The 24,602-nt window shown below is 38.8% G+C and overlaps 1 protein-coding gene and 1 pseudogene across 1 annotated transcript in view; one reads left to right on the forward strand and one right to left on the reverse strand.

Annotated features, from left to right (window-relative positions):
* Chm (CHM Rab escort protein) overlaps window positions 1–24,602 on the reverse strand; it is a 193,946-nt gene that overhangs the window by 138,318 nt on the left and 31,026 nt on the right. The window lies entirely within an intron of this gene.
* LOC101602176 lies at window positions 6,452–7,216 on the forward strand (annotated as a pseudogene).

Genomic DNA, 24,602 nt, shown 5'->3' on the forward strand with positions numbered 1-24,602 from the left:
GGGGAACTAGAGGACTTGCTAGAGGAGGTGTGTTAAGGTGGGTTTATAGATGTTACAGCCAGCTTTCCCTTGCAAGAATTAGGCTCCCTCTCCTACTGTGGTTTGTTACCTGTCATTGCAGAGATGATGTACAGCCTCTGCTCATACCATCCTTTAGCCCTGCCATCATGGAGCTTTACCTTTGAGACTATAAACCAAAATAAACCCTTGTATCTGACAAGCAGCTTTTGGTCATGTGGCTGCTAGCAATGAAAAGGGAAGTGTAACAACTACCATGATGTAGCATGCAGAAGTACTCTTAAAATTTATTTATCAAATTTTATTGAGGAATTACTATGCTGTAGACATTTTAGGCTGTGGGGATAATCAGATGAGAAAAGCATGTCCCATCAAGGTAAATAAATAATAATACAATGTGAAACATGTTATATTTTAAAATGTACATAAACAAAACTATTCCATCTCACTCTTATCAGATTGGCTACCATCATGAAAACAAATGACCACAAATGCTTGCAAGGATGCAGAAAAAAAGGAACCCTTCTTCACTGTTGGTGGAAATGCAGTCTGGTCGATACATTGTGGAAATCAGTGTGGAGGTTCCTGAGAGCTAAAAATAAATTTACTATATGATACAGCTATACCATTCCTAGGCATATAGCCTAAGTACTCATGTCAATACCTTAGAGATACTTGTTCAACCATGTTTGTTGCCCCTCTATTCACAATGGCTATGAAATGGAACCAGCCTAGATGTCCATCAACTGATTCTACTCAGTGGTAAAGAAAAATGAAATTTGTAGAAAAATGCAAGGATCTGTAAATGATTATACTTAGTGAGGTAACCCAGGCCTAGAAAGCTAAACATCACATGTTCTCTCTCATATATGGATCCTAGCTACAAATGATTGGACTTCTATGTGAGTAGGAATAAAAGTCAGTAGCAGAGGCCAGTAAGCTAGAAAGGGGACATAAAGGGAATAGACAGGGTGGGAGGAAGGAACTTAATAGGATGGTCTTATATATATGCAAGTAAAAGAACAGAGTAATGGGGGTTAATAGGCCTAAGTGAGGTCAGGGGAAGAGATTGAGTAAAGGAAAGATAGAAGGAGGGCGAATCAAAATCTAAGAGGATATAAATTAAGTCATAGAGAAACCTACTTTTTTGGACAATGGAACACTCAGGAGCCTTAGATTGTTACTAGAAAATTGTCAGTGTCAGGGATGGAATAAATTCCAGTGAATTGTTGCCAGGAAGGTCACTGATACCCCCAAAACATAATAGGCCCTTGTTGAGCCTCTTGGTTTCCCACCAGGAATAGACAATAAGACCCTCTTGCTGAAGACTCTCCATACTTGGTCTGCAAGGTCACTGAGAAATCCTGCTGGAGCTGAGCTGAAAACCTCCTCCATGTAGACCAGCTGACAGAAAGCTAGAAAAAGCTATGCTGCATGAAGATCAATGGAAGAGAGAACTCACCAGTGTAGATACTCAAAAGTGGACACCACAAGACTTAAATTTGGCCAGCCAGGCCAAATGAGCCAACAGGTGCCACAGAGGCATGTCTGTTATGGGGAAAACTAATCCCTATCAAACTGGACTGGAGACCTGCTCCATAGGAGGGAATACATGCCTGATCCTGAAAACCTGCAACACAAGTAGTCATGAGCCCTAAGGGTGTAATGTATGCTGGTATCTGGCAAAATATATATGCTATGCTTACCAAACTGTCTGGTAGTCACTTCTCTTAATTTTCATATCCTTATCTTAATGCTACTCTCACTTTTGGTTATAGAACCTTCTCTTTTCAAATGGCAGTGACCTTGGGATGACTCAGAAGGCATCATGGTGTTGGACAGAAGTGACGGGAATGCTCAGTACTGCAATATCTCTATCACTCCTTCCAAGACTCAGGGTCCATTGCAGAACAGGTTGTGAAAAGAATGTATGAGCCAAAGGAAGGGTAGGACTCCTTACAACGTACTCCTCCAGACACAAAATGGCCTGGATATTCATGATATTGTAGTGCTTGGCACTACCTACACAAGACCATCATAATAAGTCAAGACATCAAAATAAAAGAGAGACTGATTGAGAGGACGAAGGGATATGATGGAGAGTGGAGTTTCACAGGGGAAAGTGGTGTGAAGGAGGGAATTACCTTGGATTATTGTCTGATATTATTTTAAATTAAAAAGAAAATATGATACTGGAATTGTCTAGGAAGGCTTCACTAAAAAGCAAAATTTTAGCTGTGACATCGTTAAGTATTATTCATATAAATGGATAAAAGCAAAAGATATAAATGACAATTATATATTTGCAAAGTGTACATGGCAGGGTGCTAATGAAGAATGACTACAGCTAAAGGAGAAAATTTAGCCAAGAATTTATAAATGCAACCATACCACAAGTTAATATCATTCTATTATTTATTCTACTTGCAGAAACAACCACAGAGCCCTCAAAATTAAGATAAAATTTGCTTTGAGCCAATGTGATACACAACATAATGACTTCTCAAAGATGCCCAAGTTGGAACCCTCATATGATGAAATGTCATTTTTCATCTCAGAAGAGATTTTGCTAACACCATTACAGTCACCAAGATGCAAAGATTATCCTGGATTATCCAAGGGGTTGCAATGTAACCACTAAGTTGCTTATCAAAGTGAAGCAAGTCAAAGACAGAAGAACAGAATGACAGAAGTTGAAGTAGAATACTTTGAACATACAGGAAGGGGCAGCAGTGGTCTCTCAAACCTGGAAAAGACATGAAAGCAGATTTTCCCTTAGTACCTTCAAAGGCAATGTGGGCACCACCTATGTTAATTTTAGTCTAAGGTTCATTTGAGGTTACTAAGCAACAGAGAGATAAATATAATATATTTAAGGTATATTAAAACACTACTTGTGAACAATTATTAAAACAGCAATAGGAAAAGTAAAAGCCAATAACAGCATCTGGAGACAAGGACAAAAGAAATATAAAACCCCTCAATAAGAACACAATACTCCCACAGATAATTCCCAACTTAAAAAAAAAAAAAAAAAAAAAACCTCAGAAACTCCAAAATTTCTGAGGATGGGGCAGATCCTGACCCTGAAATAGAAGAGACAATAACAAACAATATTAAACTCTCGATGACCAACCTTATAACAGAAGCATTTTTTCCCTGTTTTTAAAAATATTTATTTATTTATTTATTTGAGAGAGACATAGAAACAGAGTGAAAGAGGCAGAGAGATGGAGAGTGACTATGGCTATACCAGAGCCTAGTGCCACTGTAAACGAACTTCAGATGCATGTGCCACTTTATACATCTGGCTTTATTTGGGTACTGGTCTGAGAAAGCATCGTTAACTGTTGGGCCATCACTCCAACCCTAACACTTTTTCCTTTTAATACTTCTTTTTCTTCTTCTTCTTTCTTTTCCCCTCCCCCTACCCCTCCTCCTCCTCCTCTTTATTATTATTATTATTATTATTATTATTATTATTATTATTATTTTAACAACGTATTTCATATGGATATATCATGAGTTGATGCCCTCTTTTCCCTGATCCCTGCCAACATTCCATTGGAGGTTCACCTCTGTGGGGTTACAGGTTTTCCATTTGGGGTTGTGGTCTATGTGTTGTGGGAACTGTGTTATGTTATTTTTTCTTAAGTGAAAGAATCAAATGCAAAGACTGAAAATGGAAGCTTTTAAAAACAACCAAACAGCCAGAACTTAGAAGATTGACATAGAACAATCACAAGTTGAAAGCCCAACCTTAAGTACACAGCAAGACTCTAAAATATAGGTGATAGATGGGTGTGGTGGTGTACACTTTTAATTACAGCTCTTGGCAGGCAGAGGTAGGAGAATTGCCATGAGTTCAAGGCCACCCTGAGACTACATAGTGAATTCCAGGTCAGCGTGGGCTACAGCAAGACCCTACATTGAAAAACAAAAATAAAAAAACAGAGGATACATAAATATGCAAACAAATTCTACAGGTACAGTCAGGGAAGTTAAAATGAAAGAAAAAAAATTATAAATACTTAAAAAGAGAATTTATGAAGTAGAAAAGAGGTTTACAAATATACTTTCTAAGGTGACAGTGGATAGTTTAAGCTTCATAGGCCATTTAGCCTCAATTGTAGTATTTTGCTCTGTAGGATGAAAACACCCATGATAAATATGCAAACATGTATATATATAGCAGTATTATATACACTATAGTAATACTTCGCTTACATAAATAAGCTGGGATAGAGATGTAGCTCAGTTGATAGAGAGTTTTTGTGGCATGCACAAAGCCTCGGAGTCAATCCCCTGTACTATAAAAACCAGTTGCGGTTTTGTATACCTGTAATCCTAGCACTGGGGTGACAGCAAGAAGAGCTGATTTCAAAGTCATCTTTATCTACATAGCAAGTTTGAGACCACTCTGTGCCACATGAGACTACCCCAGAAAACCTCAATGGGCTGGGGATATGGCTCAACAGTTAAAGGACCTGGTTTCAAAACCTGCTGGCCCCGGGTTTGATTCCCCCGTATCCATGTAAAGCCAGCCAGATGCACAAAGCAGGTCATGTGTCTGGAGTTTGTTTGCTGCTGCCAAGAGACCCAGGCAGGCTCATTCATCCTCATTAATATTCTACTTCACGGTCTCATAAATATTTTTAAGTAGCCAACCTAACCTATAAGCCAAAACTTTTAATTATAAAACCACAGGATGAACATGAAGAAATTACCCAGAATGTAGTATTGATAGTAACTGTTGCAGTCAGGTTTGCATTGCTGGTAGAAATCACCCAACCAACAGCGGCTTGTGGGAAAAGGAGGTTTATTTTGGCTTACAGGTTGGAGGGGAAGCTCCATGATGGCAGGGAAAATGACGGCATGAGAAGAAGGTTGACATCACCCCCTGGCCAACAAAAGGTGGACAATAGCAACAGGAGAGTGTGCCAAACACTGGCATGGGGAAACTGGCTATATCACCTGTAAGCCCGCCCCCAACTATACACTGGCTCCAGCAGGCGTTACTTCCCAATTCCCATGAGCTGGGGAACCTAGCATTCAGAACACCTAAGTTTATGAGGGACACCTTAATCAAACTATCATAGTAACCACAAAAATTGAGAACTAGGAAGAAGATGTTAAGAGGAGTAAATAGACAGAATGAACAAAAGAAACCAAGTCATGGGCTTTAGGCCTGTGGTTTTCTGTAAAGCTGTTGTGCTTGTCTCTGCTTGCCACTGAAGTTTTCACCAGCCCACAAACAAGATCATGGCTGCTACCCCTCAAGAAATTAGTTTATAAACCACCCACAAAGTACTGCTAAGTACCGTATGGGGCTTTTGGGGGGGAGAGTTGGGGGAGTGGAGGTAGGGTTTCACTCTAGCCCAGGCTGAGCTGGAATCCACTGTGTAGTTTCAGGGTAGCCTTGAACTCTCAGCGATCCTCCTACCTCTGCCTCCCAAGTGCTGGGATTAAAGGTGTGCACCACAACGCCCAGCTGGGCTTACTTTTTAAGCCACATGGAATCATATGGTTCAAAACCATAACACAATCCTCAAAAATACCAAAATCAGTACTGGTTGAAGAGATAAAGTGCTCACTGAGCAAGCATCTGAGTTGAGATCCTCAGAACCCACATCAAATGCTGAGCATGGTATTATATGCACCTATAATCCCAGTGTTTGGGAGGTAGAGATAAGGAATCTTTGGGGCTCACAGGCCAGCTGGGCTCACAGGCCATCTAATACAGCTAAATTGGTGAGTTCTAAGTTATGGAAGAGAACCTTTCTCAGAGGAGAAGGTAGACAGCAACTGAGGAAGACACCTGCCATCTACCCCTACCCTCCACACCACAAACATATGTATACACTTATTTATATACACCACACACACAGGCCAAAAAATAATTAATATCAAGTAGAGCTCAGTGAAACCATCTTAAAAATAAGTTTAAACCAGGGATGGAGAGATGGCTTAATGGTTAAGGTGCTTGCCTAGGAAGCCAAAGGACTGATTTGTGATTCCTCAGGACCCACATAAGCCAAGCACAAGGTGGTGCATGTGCCTGGAGTTTGTTTGCAGTGGATGGAAGCCCTGACACGCCCATTCTTTCTCTTTCTCTATTTGCCTCGCGCCTCTTTCTGTCTCTCTCTCAAATAAACAAAACTAAAAATGGTTAAACATATCATTTTATAACATATAAAGAACATTCAAAGCTCAATAAAATGCACAAGCCAACCAGAGAAAAAGGCATAAGCAACAGCTATGAATACATTAATGGTAGATATACAGATGGTAATTACATGGAGAATGTTCAGCCATTAAGAAAATATGGATTAGGCGCCAGTGTTGCCCTGGGAATAAGCGCAATGAGAGCTGGCAGCAAGCGCATGGCCTTGCCATTGCGGGGTGGGGCTGCGAGCAGAGGTTCCCCGGGAAGATGGTGTCACGGATGATCTCCCGAACTGTGGTACTGGTGTTTGGAATGCTTTATCCTGCATCTTATTCCTACAAAGCTGTGACAACAAAAAATGTGAAGGAATATGTACACTCGATGATGTACTGGATTGTCTTTCCTCTCTACACTGTGACAGAGACAATAGCAGATCAAACCATTGCCTGGTTTCCCCTGTCCTAGGAGCTGAAGGCGATGCCTTCGTCCTATGGCTGCTCTCTCCCTACACCCAAGGGGCCAGCTTGATCTACAGGAAATTCCTCCACCCTCTTCTCTCTTCAAAGGAAAGGGAGATTGACGACTACATCGTGCAAGCAAAGAAGCAAGGCTATGAGTCCATGGCGAACTTTGGGAGGCAAGGTCTCAGTCTGGCAGCCACTGCTGCGGTCACTGCTGCAGTCAGGAGCCAAGGAGCCATCACAGAGGGCCTGCAAAGCTTCAGCATGCACGACCTAACAGCCATACACAGGGATGTGCCTGTGGGACAGAGACCATCCTATCAACTATTACAGGAGGCAAAGAAGAAGAGCAAAGCTGGCACCAGGAGCTTACGGAATTCCACTGAGAGATGGAGGACAGAAGACACATGAAAAAGCCAAGGAGCCCTATTCAGATGATGAGAAGGTGACTCACAGAGGGCTTTGAAGATACCAGAGCATGAAGTCTGTGAAGACCGCCAAAGGCTGCAAGGAGGTGCCATATGGCTCACTCAAATACAAAGTGAAGAAGAGGCCGCAGGTGTACTTTTAGTCAGTCCTCCACACTCTGAGATCCCAAGATCACAAAACTAAGTCCCCTTCATTTCTACATAATGGATTTTCAGGATTTAACATGTTAATTCTGCAAACTGTGGCAATGACAGGGTGTACTTGCAAGGGGTTAAGTAGTTCCTGCTTCTCTAACAAGCACTTTCTAATATTAACTATTACAGGGAGTTATACAAGGTTTACTAATAGACATGTATAAATGACAGGAGTTATAGGAAGTCATGCTATCTGGTTTCAAGTTCCTAAGTGAACTTGACTGGGATAGAAGATAGGACACAAGACCAGAGTATACTTCATAACCCTTCCTGCTTCAGGAACCAGCTATCCTAGTGGCATGCTAGGCTGTCCTCCACCTAGGTTTATTTTCTGTTTTGTTTTGTTTTGAATTTTTACAAAGATTTATTTATTTACAATCACTTGTATTTTTTAAATTTATTTTTTTATTATCAACTTCCATGATTATAAACAATATCCCATGGAAATGTCCTCTCTCCCCACACTTTCCCCTTTGAAACTCCATTCTCCTTCATATCCCCTCCCCCTCTCAGTCAGTCTCTCTTTTATTTTGATGCCATGATCTTTTCCTCCCATGATGATGGTTTTGTGTAGGTAGTGTGAGGCACTATGAGGTCATGGATATCCAGGCCATTTTGTTTCTGGAGGATCACGTTTTAAGGAGTCCTACCCTTCCTTTGGCTCTTACACTCTTTCTACCACCTCTTCTGCAATGGACCCGGAGCCTTGGAAGGTGTGATAGAGATATTTTAGTGCCGAGCACTCCTCTGTCCCTTCTTCCCAGCACCATGATGCCTTCTGAGGCATCCCAAGGTCACTGCCATCTCAAAAGAGAAGGTTCTCTACCAAAAGAAAAGCATTAATATATGGGTATGAACATTAAGAGAAGTGCCTACCTGTCAGTTTGATGAGCATAGTATATATATTTAGCCAGACAGTAGGAGACGCTATAGCCCTAGGGCTCATGACTACCCCTGGTGTAGGTTTTCAGTATGAGGCATGTATTCCCTCCCATGGAATGAGCCTCCAGTCCTATTAGAGGGCAGTTGGTTCCCACCATGACAGACATGCCACTATTGCACCCATTGGCTCATTTGGCCTGGCAGGCAATAGGCTTGCAGTGTCTACTGTTTAATATCTTCACTGATGATTTCTCTCTCCCATTGAACTGTATGCAGAATGGCTTCTTCCAGCTTTCTGTCAGCTGGTCTACATGGAGTAAGTTATCAACTCAGTTCAGCAGGATTTCTCAGTGGCCTTTCAGCCCATATGGAGTCTTCAGCAATAGGGTCTTATCATCTATCTCTTCCTGGTGGGAAACCGAGGGCCTCGGCAATGGCCTATAATGTTTTGGGGCCATCAAGGACCTCCCTGGCCAACAACTCACTGGAAGATATCCCATCCCTGGCACTGAAAAGTTTCTATTAACAATCTATGGCTCCTGTGTGTGTTCCTCTGCCCAAAAAAGTAGGTTTCCAAAACACTTATTCATATCCTCTTAGATTTTGAGTAGCCCTCCCTCCACCTTTGCTTTATTCAATCTCTTTGCCTGACATCACTTAGGCCTTTTCACCCCCATTAACCTATTCTTCTATTTACATATATACAATACCATCCTATTAAGTACCCCCTTCCCTTCCTTTTTTTAAATTCTCTTTTTATCTCTTTTCTAGCTTACTGGCCTTTACTACTGAGTTTTCTTCCTACTCACACCTTATCTAGCTTGTAAGGGTAGAAATGGAACGGTCTCTGAGCAGGCAGAAACATTAGAGCATGGTATAAGGTAAGACTCTCTTGACTAGCCTTTCAATTTATACTTTTGCAATAATTCCTTTGGTCTTTTACACCACTAACTGCAAGTTTTTGAAAAAAATATATGAAAGCCAGGTTCCCACATAGCACTTTTCTGACTAGTTTAGCACACTTGAAATGTTTACTTGTTTTACAACTATACATTTACCTTCAATTCTGTTGACCGTCTTTTTTGTCTGTCACATTCTGACTTGTCAGAATTATGCCTTTAACTATGTCATCTCTGTTGCCTGTGAGTTTTATTGTTTAAATTCAGTGGATTTGTAATATGAAAATATAACTAATTGTTCAATTTCAACGCTTTTTTGAGACAAGATCTCATGTAACCTAGAATGGCCTCAAAGTTACTAGGTAGCTGAGGATGATCTTGAACTTCTGATTCTCCTGCCTCTACTTCCCAAGTGCTGGTATTACAAGTATATGTGACCATACCCAGCTAATTTTAAGTACTTTTAGTTATCTTCTTTACATATGAGAAGTTATTTTAGACATTAACCAGGTTGCTCTACTTAGGTGTATAATAGAGTTGAATCTGGCATGTTTTTGTCAATAACAGTTACACTTTTTAGCATTTATGAAGTAAAATCACAGACCAGTACAGCATTCAGGCCTTTTCTAACACATAAATTATTCCCGTAGCCACCCATTCCCAAGTTTGGCAGGGCTGGGTGCTGCTGGTCCAAGAATATAGCACTAACTGGAATCATATGAATCTTTGTCTGGCTGACATGAGTCCCTGAAGAAAAGTGCCAGTGCAAAACACAGACAGTGTTAATCCTACGTATCAGAAGCTACCACAAAAATAGCACTTTTTTGTCTAAGAGAATTAAATGCATTGTTTGTTTGTTGTTTTAGGTTGTACTAATAGCTATGCATTACCACCTTAGCTCAATATTTTTTTTTTTTTTGTGTGTGTGTGTAATGGTTTCGATGGTAAATAACCTAAATCATAGATATCGTGCTTGTTTAGATAATTTCCCTGGCTATTGGAGAGGTTTGCCCCCAATAGAACAGAGGTAAAGAGATTTGTGTGACCTTTAACCTTTCCACCTTTTAACAAACAAAGACAATGGGTACTATATAAAGAGGACTCCTCGGACTACTGACCCAAAGCAGTAGCTGCTTGGGACAGCATGAATACCAGCAGTGCCTTGTCTCTTAGTACTTGTCTCTGTTTCTAGATTGCTCTCATTCATGACACATCTCAATTTTCTTTGCTCCTAAGGTTAATTCTACAAATATGTCCATGTGCTTTGCTTTGACTCATTTTTCACCTCTCTGTTTCAGGATAGACTTTAATTTCTATTTAAAATTCCTATGAATTCAGTCTCTTTTCTCGGAAGAGATCACTGTTGATCTTACCTGACATTGTGTGTCCCAATGTGAACGCTGTACAAGTACAGATGTCTTTAGGGCTGAGGGTCTCAAATTTCTTAATGAGGTGACTTGATAAGTTAGAGATTAGTATCTAGAACATTACATCTGGGGCTCATTGGTACCATTTTGTCTTTATCCAGTGCAATCACAGTATTAACCCTACTTTTTGGGCCTAGACTACGGCTCACTGATAGAACCCATGTTGGGCTTGTGCAAGGCTTTAGCACAACAGACCAAACAAAACCACCTGTCCATCAGTAAGCTAGTGATCTTTTCTTGATTTTCTTTGGTTTTGGTTATTTGGGAGGAGAGCAGGGGAGGTTAGTTGATTGAGTTTGAGACAAGGTCTCAGTCTGTAGCCCAAGCTGGTCACAAACTCAAGGGCAGTCCTCTGCCCCAGCCTTCTGAGTGGTGAATTGAAGGTTAGCCATGCCCAGCCTCCTGTATCATTTTACAAAGGAAGAGCTGGGACCAGGTGTGGTGGTGCATGCCTTTGATCCCAGCACTCGGGAGGCATGAGTCTGAGGCCACCCTGAGATCACATAGTGAATTTCAGGTCAGCCTGAGCTACAGTGAGACACTATGTTGAAAAACCAAAAAAAAAAAAAAAAAAAAAAAAGGAAGAGCTATTTTTCTTCTAGAATCAGAATGCTTAATCAAAGACAACGCCAATCACCAATAATGTAAGCTTATGTTACATTTTACTTTCACATGCACAGTCTTTCCTCTGGTGTGTTTGGACTCTTGGAACCCTCACCTACAGGCGATGCTATTTTGCTCTTCTATCATTTGTTTTCTTCATATTCTCACATTTTGCTTCTGAGTCCTCATCCAAGCTGAAGCATCTTTGTTTCTTGGGAGGTGGAGCTGGTCATTTTGCTTGTTTTTCTGCTGATAAGTTGCAAATCTTAGGAGATGTCAATTCATTCCTAGACCATAGTGCCTTGATTTTAACCCAGGGCACTTGAGGTGCTGGGTACAAGATGTAGGACATGGTTTTCATAGCTGTTGGAATTTATCCAGAAACTGTAGGTTACTAGTATTTTATTTTACTATACATTCATTCCACTTGGTCACTAATACCTATTTCCCAAGTCTGTTTGGAATAAGAAATAATCTATAGTGCTTTTTGTTTTGTTTTTTTATCTGCTATCAAAAGGAGCCAGAAACAAGGCTATTGCTAAGTAATTAATTACCGAAACTTACCTGGCTCCTACTTAAGATTCCCTCCATACACAACACTAGATAATTGTGTCACCATTACAAATTGTAAACACTCTTCCAGAGTTACTGAAGTATTTCCAGCGATCTTACTCCATATGTCACCACCAAAGATTTCTACAGTGTTAGAAGTATGTAAATATTCCAAATCTCTATAAAACACTAGTTAAACAAATGTGTTTTCTTTCATTTTGTACTTTTGGAAAATGCTTGAACTTTTATATTAAAATATATAACACTACCTTATATTAACCACAAATAATTTTTTAATTGGAAAAGCCTAGTTTCGCATTTAACATAATTTATCAAGAAAACTAAGGAGCTTGCCAGGCGTGGTGGTGCACGCCTTTAATCCCAGCACTTGGGAGGCAGAGGTAGGAGGATCGGCATGGGTTCAAGGCCACCCTGAGACTACATAGTGAATTCCAGGTCAGCCTGGGCTAGAGCAAAACCCTACCTCAAAAAGCAAAATATATAAAAATAAAAAAAGAAAGCAAACTAAGGAGCTAATATAGACTTAAAAGTAATTTCCCAGGTCTTCTTCATAGGTTGATATACTTGTGAAGCAGTTGAGCCAATTTTGAGAGGATCATTGTTTAGTGATTGGTGGTATATTTTTCTAAGTAAACATCATTTATGATTAAAGCTTTTCAGAAAAAAAAAAAAAAACTTTAGTTTTATCCCTGAATTTCTTTCAAGACTTAGCCTTTTGGAACTGTATTGCAGATATATCTTAACCCTTTAAAACACTGACCATAGCCGGGCGTGGTGGCGCACGCCTTTAATCCCAGCACTCGGGAGGCAGAGGTAGGAGGATCGCCGAGAGTTCAAGGCCACCCTGAGACTACATAGTGAATTCCAGGTCAGCCTGAGCCAGAGTGAAACCCTACCTCGAAAAACCAAAAAAAAAAAAACACTGACCATAACTTAGCATGTTCTCTTAACAACTTTTATACCTGTGTGCTTTAATAGCTCAGAGAAAACAGTTTCATGAAATTTTAATCTCTTTGGGAAGGCAATCTTTAATAAAGTCCAATATATGGGTGATTTTGCAAGGGTATTTTTGGAAATTTTTAAAATAAATAAATTAATCATATTAGTGACCAAAAAAGAAAATATTGATTAAAAGTATGATTACATATCACTATACAACCATCGGAATCATTTAACCATAAAACAATGACAACAACAACACAAAATTCTATCAAAGACAGAGAGAAACTGGATAATTTACACACTAAAAGGGGAAATATAAAATCAAACTCAGAGGGTTTGTTAATTTTTAAGAAAACTAAACATGCAATTACTGTAGGATCCAGCAACTCCAATCCTGGGAATTTATCACAGTCAAACAAAAGCCCACATTCAGGGCTGGAGAGATGGCTAAGTGGTTAAGCACATGCCTGTAAAGCCTAAGGACCCTGGTTCAAGGCTCAATTCCCCAGGACCCATGTTAGCCAGATGCACAAGGGGGCACATGTGTCTGGAGTTCATTTGCAGTAGCTGGAAGCCCTGGCGCGCCCATTCTCTCTCTCTCTCTCTGCCTCTTTCTCTCTCTCTGTCTGTTGCTGTCAAATGAATAAATAAACAAAAAAATTAACAAAAGCCCATATTCATTCATATATATATATACACATACATACATATATACATATATATACATATATATATATATATATATATCTTCACAGGGGTGTTTGCAATGGTCAAAATCTGAAATCAGTTGAGATGTCCTTGAATACATGAATATGTAAACAAGTTAAAATACATATGTAACATGTTAATACATATATAACATACTCAAAAATAAAAAGCAGGCTTGGGAAATAGCTCTAAGGTTAAAGGTACATACTTCCAAATCCTACCCAGCCTAGATTCGAGTCCCCAGTACCCACATAAAGTGGCACATGCATCTGGAGTTCGTTTGCAACAGCAAAAAGCCCTAGTGTGCCCATATGATATACCTATATTAACTCTCTCACCCTCTCTCTCTCTCAAACAAATAAAAATATTTAAAAACAAAAATAAATAAAAAAGAACAAGTTATTTCAAATATGCCACAATGAGTCTTCATGGAATTATGGTGTGTAAAAAAGCCAATGGCCCAAATTTACATACTGTACAGTTCCAAACATAAATATCAAAATTATAGAGATGAAACCAGATTAATGGTCACCAGAGTTAAGGATTAGGTTAGAAGAGATGTGGTTATGAAAAGGCAATATAAGGAATTCTTGGTGTTAGACTATTCCATATTTTGAAACTTTATATACTGAATGCAATATAACATAGAGATTTTTTCCTATAACTCCAGTGTGTAGACTGTATATTATAGTACATATAACAAGGCAACACTAAGCCAGTTGATAGAACTCAGCAGGATAAAGCAGGAGAATTAAAAATTTGAGGCCATCCTGAACTACATAGTAAGATATTGTCTCAAACAAAAACAACAAAAATATGACAGGAACTGCTTTTTGAGAGGTTAAGACTGATGGGGTACAATCAGGAAGAAAGAAAAAGCCGTATAATCTGCATGTTTTGTCATGAATGTTTGAAAAAAAAAAAGTCAAGATGTTAAAATTTAAAAAATACTTTGGAATTTTTTTTTCTTTTTTTCAGGCAGGTCTTCACTCTAGCTCACACTGATGTGGAACTTACTCTGTAACCTAGGCTAATCTCAAACTGATGGCTATTCTCCAAAACTCTGCCTCCTGAGTGCTGGCATTAAAGTCACATGCCACACATCCAGCTTACATTTGAAATCTTAAAAGCATACCTCTAAATAATGTATGAAGCAATGAAGTCACAATGAATACCAGAAAATATTCAGAATTCATGGGCAATAGTTGATGTGGTCCTGAGATAGAACTATGTAGTCATAAATGATTATACTAAGCAAAACAGGTTTAAGATAAAACTAAGTAATCTACTTCAAGAAGTTATAAAAAGAACAAGAGTGAAGACAAGCTAAAGAAAGTACAAAGAAAGAATAAAGATAAAAATAGACCTTACATAGGAAATAGTATCACAGAACAAAACAAAAGGTAGTTCTTTGAAAAGACTAATAAAATATATAAATCTCTTATAAGAAAGAACAATGACAAGAACAAATTTTTTAAAAACAAAAGTAATGTTTTAAAAATAAGAGTACATTGTGAAAGCTTATAATAGGGAAGAATGAAAGAGAGTCATGAGATGCAGTTAGAACAGAGAGTAAGGCCAATTGCTAGGGGCAATTGTTGAAAAAGGCCAATATGGAGGTATTACAAAGCAAAGTCTCTAATCCCTATCTCAGCACACAAGGTATTTACAATAAAGTGCCAATCTAGTTCTTCTAGTTTGAATTCTCTTTAATCCAACTCATTTATCCTAGGAAGACTTCCAGTCATATTAAAATTCTCAGAATTCACCTAGCATATGATGGTTTATATTGTCAATTTGATAGGACTTACAATTACCTGTAAGGGATGATACAGATTAGGTTAGCCTCTGGGTTAGCCTATGAGGGGTTATCTTTATCAGGTAATTGAGGAGGGAAGACCCACCTTAACGTCCATGGTCCCAAAGACTATAAAAAGGGGAGAGCTGGCTAAGCACTGGCAATTATTCTCTGCTTTCTCTCTATAGACTCAATGTGAGCAACTCTACTTCAAGCTCCTTTCACCATGTCTTCACTGCCATGGAAGACGAACACTGAACTGTAATGTAAAATGAACCCTTCCATTCCTTAAGCAGATTTTTGTCAGGTATTTAGTAGTCCCAACAACAAGAAATGACTAATATACAAATGAATGAATCTGATGAATCCTTTTTCTGAAATGCCCTAACTCCTCAATGAACCCTTACTCATCTTTCCAGATTCAACTCTGTGACATTCTGCACAAATCTCCCAAGTACATGCAGTGGCTTCTTTCTCTGGCTCACCACTGCTACTGACTAGCAGCAGTAGTACAGTTAGAATAGTAGACGCTAATGTGACCAAGAGCCTACTAAAAATAACTGTTTAAAACTCATAATTTATTTATTTGATTTAATCCTATCAACAAAACATATATTAAGTGTTATTATTATGTTCCTATCATTAAAAAATACAACTATGTACAGAAAGATTAAATAACTTCCCAAAGTTTACACATCTAGTGAGAAGCCAGGACATGAACACAAGGACTCTGCCTTAAAAGTACACATACCATTTCCCAATGGAGCCAAAGCACAGAAGTTACAGGAAATAATATAGCCACTACAAATAACAATGTGGCAGCTCCTTAAAAGTGTGAAAATGAATCTACCATGTGATTAAGAATCCCATCTGTATTTATTAAAAAGAACTGTAATCAGAGTCTTACTTATTTGCTAATCCATACTCATAGAAGCATTACCCACAACAGCTACCAGGTGGGCTACTTGCACTTTTTAGCTATTATGGATAATGTATCTCAGCAACTAGAAGGCAACTGTTACAATCACCCTCTCTTGTTTCTCATGCCCTCTGCTTCCCCTATCACAGTCCCATTTCTACTGTTATGTCCTTTACATACCCATGCACCTCAAATACGTATGTAAATCTACATTCCACATATGAAAGAAAACAACACTATTTATCTTCGTAACTCTGGCTTATATTGCTTAACATAATTATTCCTAGTTATATCCACTTCCCTACAGATTTCATAATTTTATTATCTTTACAGATGAACAAAATCAAATTATGTGTATGTACCACATCATCATTATCGATTCATCAGCTGATGGATGTCTAGGCCAGTTTTATATTTAACAGAAATGTATAAGTAAATCTGTAGTATTAAGGTAGACATACATAGGGAAATAGTTTAGCAACTCAGGACATTGCTTGGCTTGTGCAGTCAAGACACCCCTTTCCTTACAGTGCACTTCAGGAACCTGTTGGCTACCTGCAACCCCCATCAGCACCAAGCTGCACAGATACCCCAGTCCCAACAGTAATAGATTTCTCATCCTCTAGCAACAATTATTTGTGATCAGTTTCTAATCAAATACGTTCTTGGATATAACTGGGATCAGAATAGGACAGGCCATCCAACTAGACTGGTTTAGGGTACATAGGTCCTAGGACAAACTGTGTCCCTTAAGATAATTATTAGGGGAAAACACCTATTTACCACCCAATTAGCAAGAAATAAGAGAACAGATGAGCTTGAGAAGCATACAAAAGGAATTATAGGCCAGCTGAATCAGTTAGGAAAAAGAAGAGGAATGCAACAAAAAAATGGTAAAACATGGGTGAAAACTAAAGATCCTCCTCAGGAAGAAGTCATTAGACTGCAGGTACCACACAATACTGGAACATACCACCCCACCAATAGCTCAGGGTTTAAATACTGCAACATTTACCAAAGAGGGACTATTGTTCACTCCACCCATGCCCTACTGGATCCAGAAAATGAAGATAGGCTCAACAGACTGCAGTCATGAACAAGACAAGCAGAGGGAGACAGCATACAGAAGCCATAGCATAGCCTGAAACAGAGACAAACTGTGATGGCTCTGGCATGACTGGTTTTAAAATATTTGGACAAAAACTGGGCATGTTGGCGCATGCCCTAAATACCAGCACTTGGAAGGCAGAGGCAGGAGGACTGCTATTAGTTCAAGGTCATCCTGGCACTACAGAGAGAGTTCCAGATCAGCCTGGGCTAGAGTGAAACCCTACATCCAAAATGAAACAAAACAATACAAAACAAAAAAGATTGCTCTGAGCTGGAAAATTGTTCAGTGGTTAATACACTTGCCTGCAAAGCCAAATGACCCTGGTTCGAGGTTTATTACCCATGTAAAGCCAGATGCACAATGTGGTGCAGGCACCTGGAGTTCATTTGTAGTTGCTAGAGGCCCTGGCATGCCCACTCTCTCTTTGTTTCTATTCTCTGTCCCCCTCTGCTTGCAAAAGAACATATCCTAAGCACCTACAACAGGAAAACTATAAGAGTGATCTGATCTTGACAGTCTCCCAGACAGATGAAAATATTCTCAAGAAAAACTTTGGGACACTGCCCAAAGAGCAGCTGAGGTCCTGTTGGGAGTAGAGCAACAAGCAGCAAGGATCAATAAGACTTGAGGTGTGCTGTATATCCCTTAGAGCTTGAAGACTGAAAGCTCCCAGTAGAACATGTGGTTATCCAGCACCCAAGGGAGAAGGCAATAGCTGGCAGGTAGGTAAGTAAAACACAAAAGGAAACTTCTCACACTCAAGGAGACACTCCTATGGAAAAATGAGCCTGAAACAGAAACTCCATTCTGCAGCAAGGATATTATGATCCAACTGATTAGAATTAATCACACTAGCAGCACCTCCCCCACCTACAGAGATAGTTATGAGATCATAGAGGTGATATGTGAGATAAAACTATATTTATCCCATGCAGGGGTCAATACAGATGCCATAATATTTTTATTCATTTTATTGCTTCTATTTCTTTTTAGTTTTAAATGCCATCACTATATTTACACTGTTTAATTATATCATTTTAACTTGAATTCTTGCCTACATGGACATTTATGACCATTTTTTATTAATAATATTTTGTTATTTCCATACCTCTAAACAATGTATGTTCCCTCTCACTGCTACTTTACTCTCTCCTTTTCTCTTTTCCCATTCCTTCCTCTCCATATTTCTTAAATATTAATACCATAAACCACATTTTTCCTAACAGTATACTAATGGCTCTTTCTCTGAATCTTATCAAGGACATAAGATAAATACACAAGTTTCTTACACTGCATGTTAGCAGCAGACTTGTTACTGTGATTGCACTTGCCTTCCACTAAAATATTATTGAAGACCACAAGCACAAGCAAAGATAACTCACTAAGACTGACATAAAACAAAACAATTAAGAGCAGAAAAAAAAAAGCTGGGTATACTGGTACATGCCCTTAACCCCTGCACTTGGGAGGCAGAGTAGGAGGATCACTATGAATTCTAGGCCACGCTGAGACTACATAGGAAATTCCAGATCAGCCTGGGCTAGAGTGAGACCCTACCTCAAAAAAGGAGTGGAGAAAAAGAAAGTCAATTTTTTTTTTTCAATTGGTATTTTTCATCTGCACAAGGGGGCGTATGCATCTGGAGTTCATTTGCAATGGCTGGAGGCCCTGGTGCGCCCATTCTCTCTCACTCTCACTTTCTCTCTCAAGTAAATAAATAAATATTTTTTTTAAAAAAAAGGAAAAAAAATCACAATGTCTCAAAACCCGAAATGAAAGATAAGTAACAAATGGTCCAATAAAAAGACAGGAAAGGAGTACCAGCAAATGCATTCTACAAAACCAGTAGGAAAACTACAGACCAATATCTGACAAACATAGGTGTAAGAGTTCTCAGTAGAATACTTAAAAACTGAATTCAAAACTAACTATAGGCTGGGGAGATGGCTCAGTAGACAAAATGTTTGCAGTAAATATTTGAATTCAGATCCCCCGAACCTACATGAAACTGAATGTTGTGGCACTACTCTCTGTAATCCCAGCACACCTACAACAAGGAGGCAGAGACAGGAGAACTGCATAGATGCTGGTGGGCCACCTATGCTGGTGAACACATCACAATGAACAAGAGACCCTGTGGAAGGTAAGGACTGAACTGACACCTGAAGTTGCCCTTTGACCACCACATATGTGCATTGGCATGTAACACTTGCACTCATATACATGATCACATGTACATATCACACACATGTGTAGACATACAAACCATAAACCAAAAATAGACCATATATCATGATCAAGTTGGTTTCATTTTAGCAATGCAAAGTTCGTACTGCACATGGAAATCATAAATATAAAAAAGCACATACTTAGACTTAAGGCTAGAAATCACATGATCATCTCAATAAATACAGAAAAGGCCTTTGACAAAGTTCATCACCCCTTCCTAATAAAAGCCCTAGAGAAACTAGGAATAGAAAGGACCTTCCTCAGAACAATAAAGGCTATACATGACAAAACTATGAAAAACCTACACTGAGCTGGGGAGATGGCTTGCTTGAACAGCCTGATGGTCCTAGTTCAATTGACCAGTACCCACATAAAGCCACATGCACAAAGTAGTGCATATGTCTGGAGTTTGTCTGTAATGGCAAGAGGCCCTGGCAACCATACACACATATTCACTCATTCTTTCTCTGCTTGCAAATGAATAAATAAATAAGAGAGAAAAAAAAAACCCTTAAACTAAGTGGAGAAAATCTCAAGCATTTTCTTTAAGATCAGGAATGAGAGAGAAGTGCCCATTTCTCTAATCATATTCAATATAAAACACAAAATCTTTGCTGGATAATTAAGAGAAAGCAATATAATGGATACAAATAGAAAAGGAAGATGTCAATTTATTACTACTTGGAGACAATGTGATTTTATACTTAAAAGGTCAAAAAGACTCTAACAAAAAACTGATGAACACATCCAGTAAAGCAAGATACAAAAATCAAAAGGCAAACATCAGCAATCATTCTAGAACTAATAAGGAACTTGAAAGAAAAAAAGTCTAGGGAAAATAATCTCCAGGTATAATGGCTTCAAAAAAATTCCTTAGACCTAAGCATAACCAAAAGGGCAAAAGACCAATGATAACGTCAAAACACATGAATAGAAAACAGAAACCTATGCTTATGTATTGGTATAGTTCACATTACAAAAGTTGGTACATAACTGAAAGTGATGCAAAAATTTAATGCAATCCCCATGAAATTCCTATTGCATTCTTCACAGAACTACAAAAGTCAATCCATTTGGAAGCAACATTTGGAATAGCCAATGTGGTAGTTTGGTTCAGGTGTCCCCCATAAACTTAGGTGTTCAGCATGCTAGGTTCCCAGCTGATGAAGATTTGGGAAATAAAGCCTCCTGTAGGCAGTGTACTGTTGGGGAGGTCTTACAGGTGTTATAACCAGTTTCCCCATGCCAGTGTTTAGCACACTCTCCTGTTGCTATTGTCCAACTTCTGTTGGCCAGGGGGTGATGTTCACCCTTTGCTCATGCCATCATTTTCCCCTGCCATCATGGAGCTTCCCCTTGAACCTGTAAGTCATAATAAACCTCTTTTTCCCACAGGCTGCTCTTGGTTGGGTGATTTCTACCAGCAATGTGGACCTGACTGCAACAGTAAAGTGGTACCAAGAGAGGGGTTGCTGCTAGACACCTGACTCTGTGGCTTTGGCCTTTTGGAGCTGATTTTCAAGAGGAATGTAGAATGATTTGAAACCTTGGCTTAAGAGACGCCTTGCAGTGCTATAAAAGTTCAGCTTGATGGACTATTTGGGTCAGAGTTGAAAGACCTAAATTCAGTAAGAACCATGGACTGTGAGGTTTGGCTTATGAGGGTGAAAAAGAGATTTGCTTGGACTAGGCTGGTAGTTTGTGTGAAAAGCTTGCTGTTATGCCCATGTCCTGAGATGTTGTGCAGGGTTATACTGCATAGAAATGAACTGGTGTGAGCAAAGGAATATGGGCCTAAATTGCTGTCTGTTCACCTGAAAATTGTTTAAGCAGTTACAACCACTGAGATTGGGCCAGCTGACCTGCACTGGGGCCAGGAAGAGTATAGACACTTTCGAAGGAGCCTGAGTGCTCAAGAAATATCCTGCTCTCCAAAGTCCACTTATTCCCCTGAATTAACAAATTGGCACCCTACCTGGTATTGTGGAGTATAAGAATTGAGGAAAGAGAGGGTCATTGAGTTTGCAACACAATCTTGTGTTTTGGAAACTGCCATTGGCAATGTGAAGCAGGTTTTGTTGGTTGCCTCCATGGAGACCCCACGGAGCCATGAAAATGAACGGTGGAATGCAATGGAGACATAGTGGAGATGCTGGGACCACGAGATGGCTGGTAATGAAAGCTCTGGCCCCCATGAAGTTTTCCAGGACTGTGAGTAGCCTAGCTGGAGGGGCGGAATTGGAACACCAGAAACTTGTTGCTGATTAGTTATCAGACTTTGAGATTTATCACTGGCTACAGTTGTTGGACGTGGAGGTACAGAGTTTGGTGTTTGTCCTGTTTAAATCATGCATTGCTTGAGTATTTCTTTGCTATGCCCAGTGCCATCTTTTGTAGTGTGAATGTTTTATTCTATGCCATTATGTGTTTTTTTGAGGTTATTTTTTGGTATTATGGCTCACTTAAAGACTGGATTATGGGGATGCATGAACATCATTGGGATTGAAAAAAATATATAGGGACTTTTAAAGTTGGACCAAATGCACTGAATTTTACTTCATGGATGGTTATCAGTTTATGGGGGCAAGGGGTGGAATATGGTGGTATGATACAGGTTTTCCCATAAACTTAAGTGTTATGAATGCTAGGTTCCCAGCTGATGGAGATTTGGGAATTAAAGCCTCCTGGGGGCAGTGTATTTTGGGGGGTGGGCTTATGGGTGTTATAGCCAGTTTCCCCATGTCAGTGTTTGGCACAGTCTCTTGTTGTTATTGTCTACCTTATGTTGGCCAGGGGGGTGATGTCCATCCTCTATTCATGCCATTATTTCCCCCTACCATCATGGAGCTTCCCCTCAAGCCTATAAGCCAAAATAAACCTCTTTTTCCCAGAAGCTACACTTGGTTGGATGATTTCTACCAGCAATGCGGACCTGACTGCAACAGTAAAGTGCCATAGTCCAAGATCTTTGTAACCCTTACTAATACAGGCAAAGTAACCCTAAGCAGAAAGCACAATGCTGGACATGTGACAATACCCAATCACAAAGTATATTACAGAGCCACAGGGAAAAACAAAACAAAACAGGATGGTACTGGCTCAAAAGCAGACATATAGACCAATCCAACCAAAGGACCCAGAAATAAACTCACAATGTTGCAGCCACTAAATCTTTAACAAAGGTGTCAAAGTTAAGCATTAGGGAAAAAAAAGTCAGTTTCTTCAATAAATGGCACATAGGAAAAAGGATGTCTACATGTAGAAGAAAGAAATCATATCCATATCTCTCAAAAAAAAAGTCAGCTCAAATGTATCAAAGATCTTACTGTAAAACTTGGAACCATGCATAAGCTTGAGGGAAAAATAAGGAAAACATGAAGATAAAGGAATAAAGACATTCTAAAAAGAACTCCAATAGCACAGAAAAAATTATCCCAAAAGTTGACAAAATGGTATTACATAAAAAAAAGCTTCTGCACACCAAAGAAAGAAAATAATCAACAAAGTGAAAAGAAAGCCTATGATATGGGAAAAAGAGGAATATTTGACTACATAACAACTATGAGATTAATATACAAATATCTAGAGTATAAAGCTATAAAGATTAAACACCAAAAAATATATTTACTCCATAAGTGGCCTAATGAACTGAATAGACAGCTCTAAAAGAAGAAATACAAATGGCCAATAAATATTTCAAAAATGTTCATTATTTCTTAGTCATTAGAGCAATACAAGAAATACTGTTCTGACATCCCATCTCATCTCAAATTCACGGTATCTTGACCAAAAGGAAACAAATTCCAACATATACTGATGAGGGTGTATGGAAAGAACCTTTATTCACTGATGGTAGGGTTACCCACTATGGAAATACATATAGAAGTTCCTCAAACAATTAAATGTAGAACTACCATATGATCCAACTATACCACTCATAGACTCAGTCACAATGCCACAGTGACACTTACACAGTCCTGTTTATTGCAGCAGTATTCACAATCTCTAAGAAGTGCAGCTACATAGATATTCAGTAATAGATGAATGATTACAGAAAATGTGATACATATACACAATAGAATCTCATTCAGCTGCAATGAATGAAATATTGACAATTTGAAGGCAAATGGATGGAACTGGAAATCATTATGATAAAACCATCCAGCAACAGTAAGACAAATATCACATTTTCTCATATATGGAATTTAATTTAAATATGTCTGTATGTGTATATATACACATATAATTACACTTATCGATATCTTACATATCCATATATATATACACACACACACGTATTTACATAAGTACATGTGTACATACATACATACATACATGGAGCACCATAAAATAGAAAGGGAACCATGAACATTGAGGAAGAGATTTTCAAAGAAGGGAGGAAAAAATACCTCATTGGACTACCTGTGAAAACATTTAACATAAAAGCAGAAAGAAATTCTTTTGGGGGAATACATTTGTCTTTGAGAAGGGATATTTAGTGTGTAGGGGACAGCAGGAGAAGTAGGATAAATAAGAACAAGGTATAATGACATACATATATAAGAATAAAAAATGAAGCATTCTTTTATATTCTTGCTTAAAAATAAATGTTTGAAGAGATAAGTATGAAATAATGAATGCTACTTCTAGATTCTTACATATTTAGAAGAGGAAAGTAGATGGCAAGTAACTATCCAGTACTGCAAATGTGGTGCCACTTTTTTCGCTGGCACTCTGGAAAATATTGTGGTTAACAGCTAACTGAAAATAGAAATTCTGCTCTTTCTTTTCTATTCTGAATCAATGAGAAAGATATGTTGGTAAAAGTAACTACATAAATTGGTATAAAATTTAGGCTTCCATTGAAGGGATACATGAAATCAAGAGATTTATGTTTTATCTTAAAATTTTATTTTCTTTTAAGTTCCTTTTGGCATCACATTTAAGAGAAAACACATTTTTAATATTTTATTCAATTATTTGAGAGAGAAGGATACAGAGAGGTTGGGGAGGGAGAAAAGAGAGAATGGATGTGCCAGGACCTCTAGCCACTATAAGCAAACTCCAGATGCATGTGCCACCTCATGTATCTGGCTTCATACATGGGTACTGGTGAATTGAACCCAAATCCTTAGGCTTTGCAGGCAAGTGCTTTAACTGCTAAGCTATTTCTCTAGCCCAAGAAAATGCAATTTAAAAAAATCTTTATAGCCGGGCGTGGTGGCACACGCCTTTAATCCCAG

Source organism: Jaculus jaculus, chromosome X (assembly GCF_020740685.1).
Source record: "Jaculus jaculus isolate mJacJac1 chromosome X, mJacJac1.mat.Y.cur, whole genome shotgun sequence".
NCBI lineage: Eukaryota > Metazoa > Chordata > Mammalia > Rodentia > Dipodidae > Jaculus > Jaculus jaculus.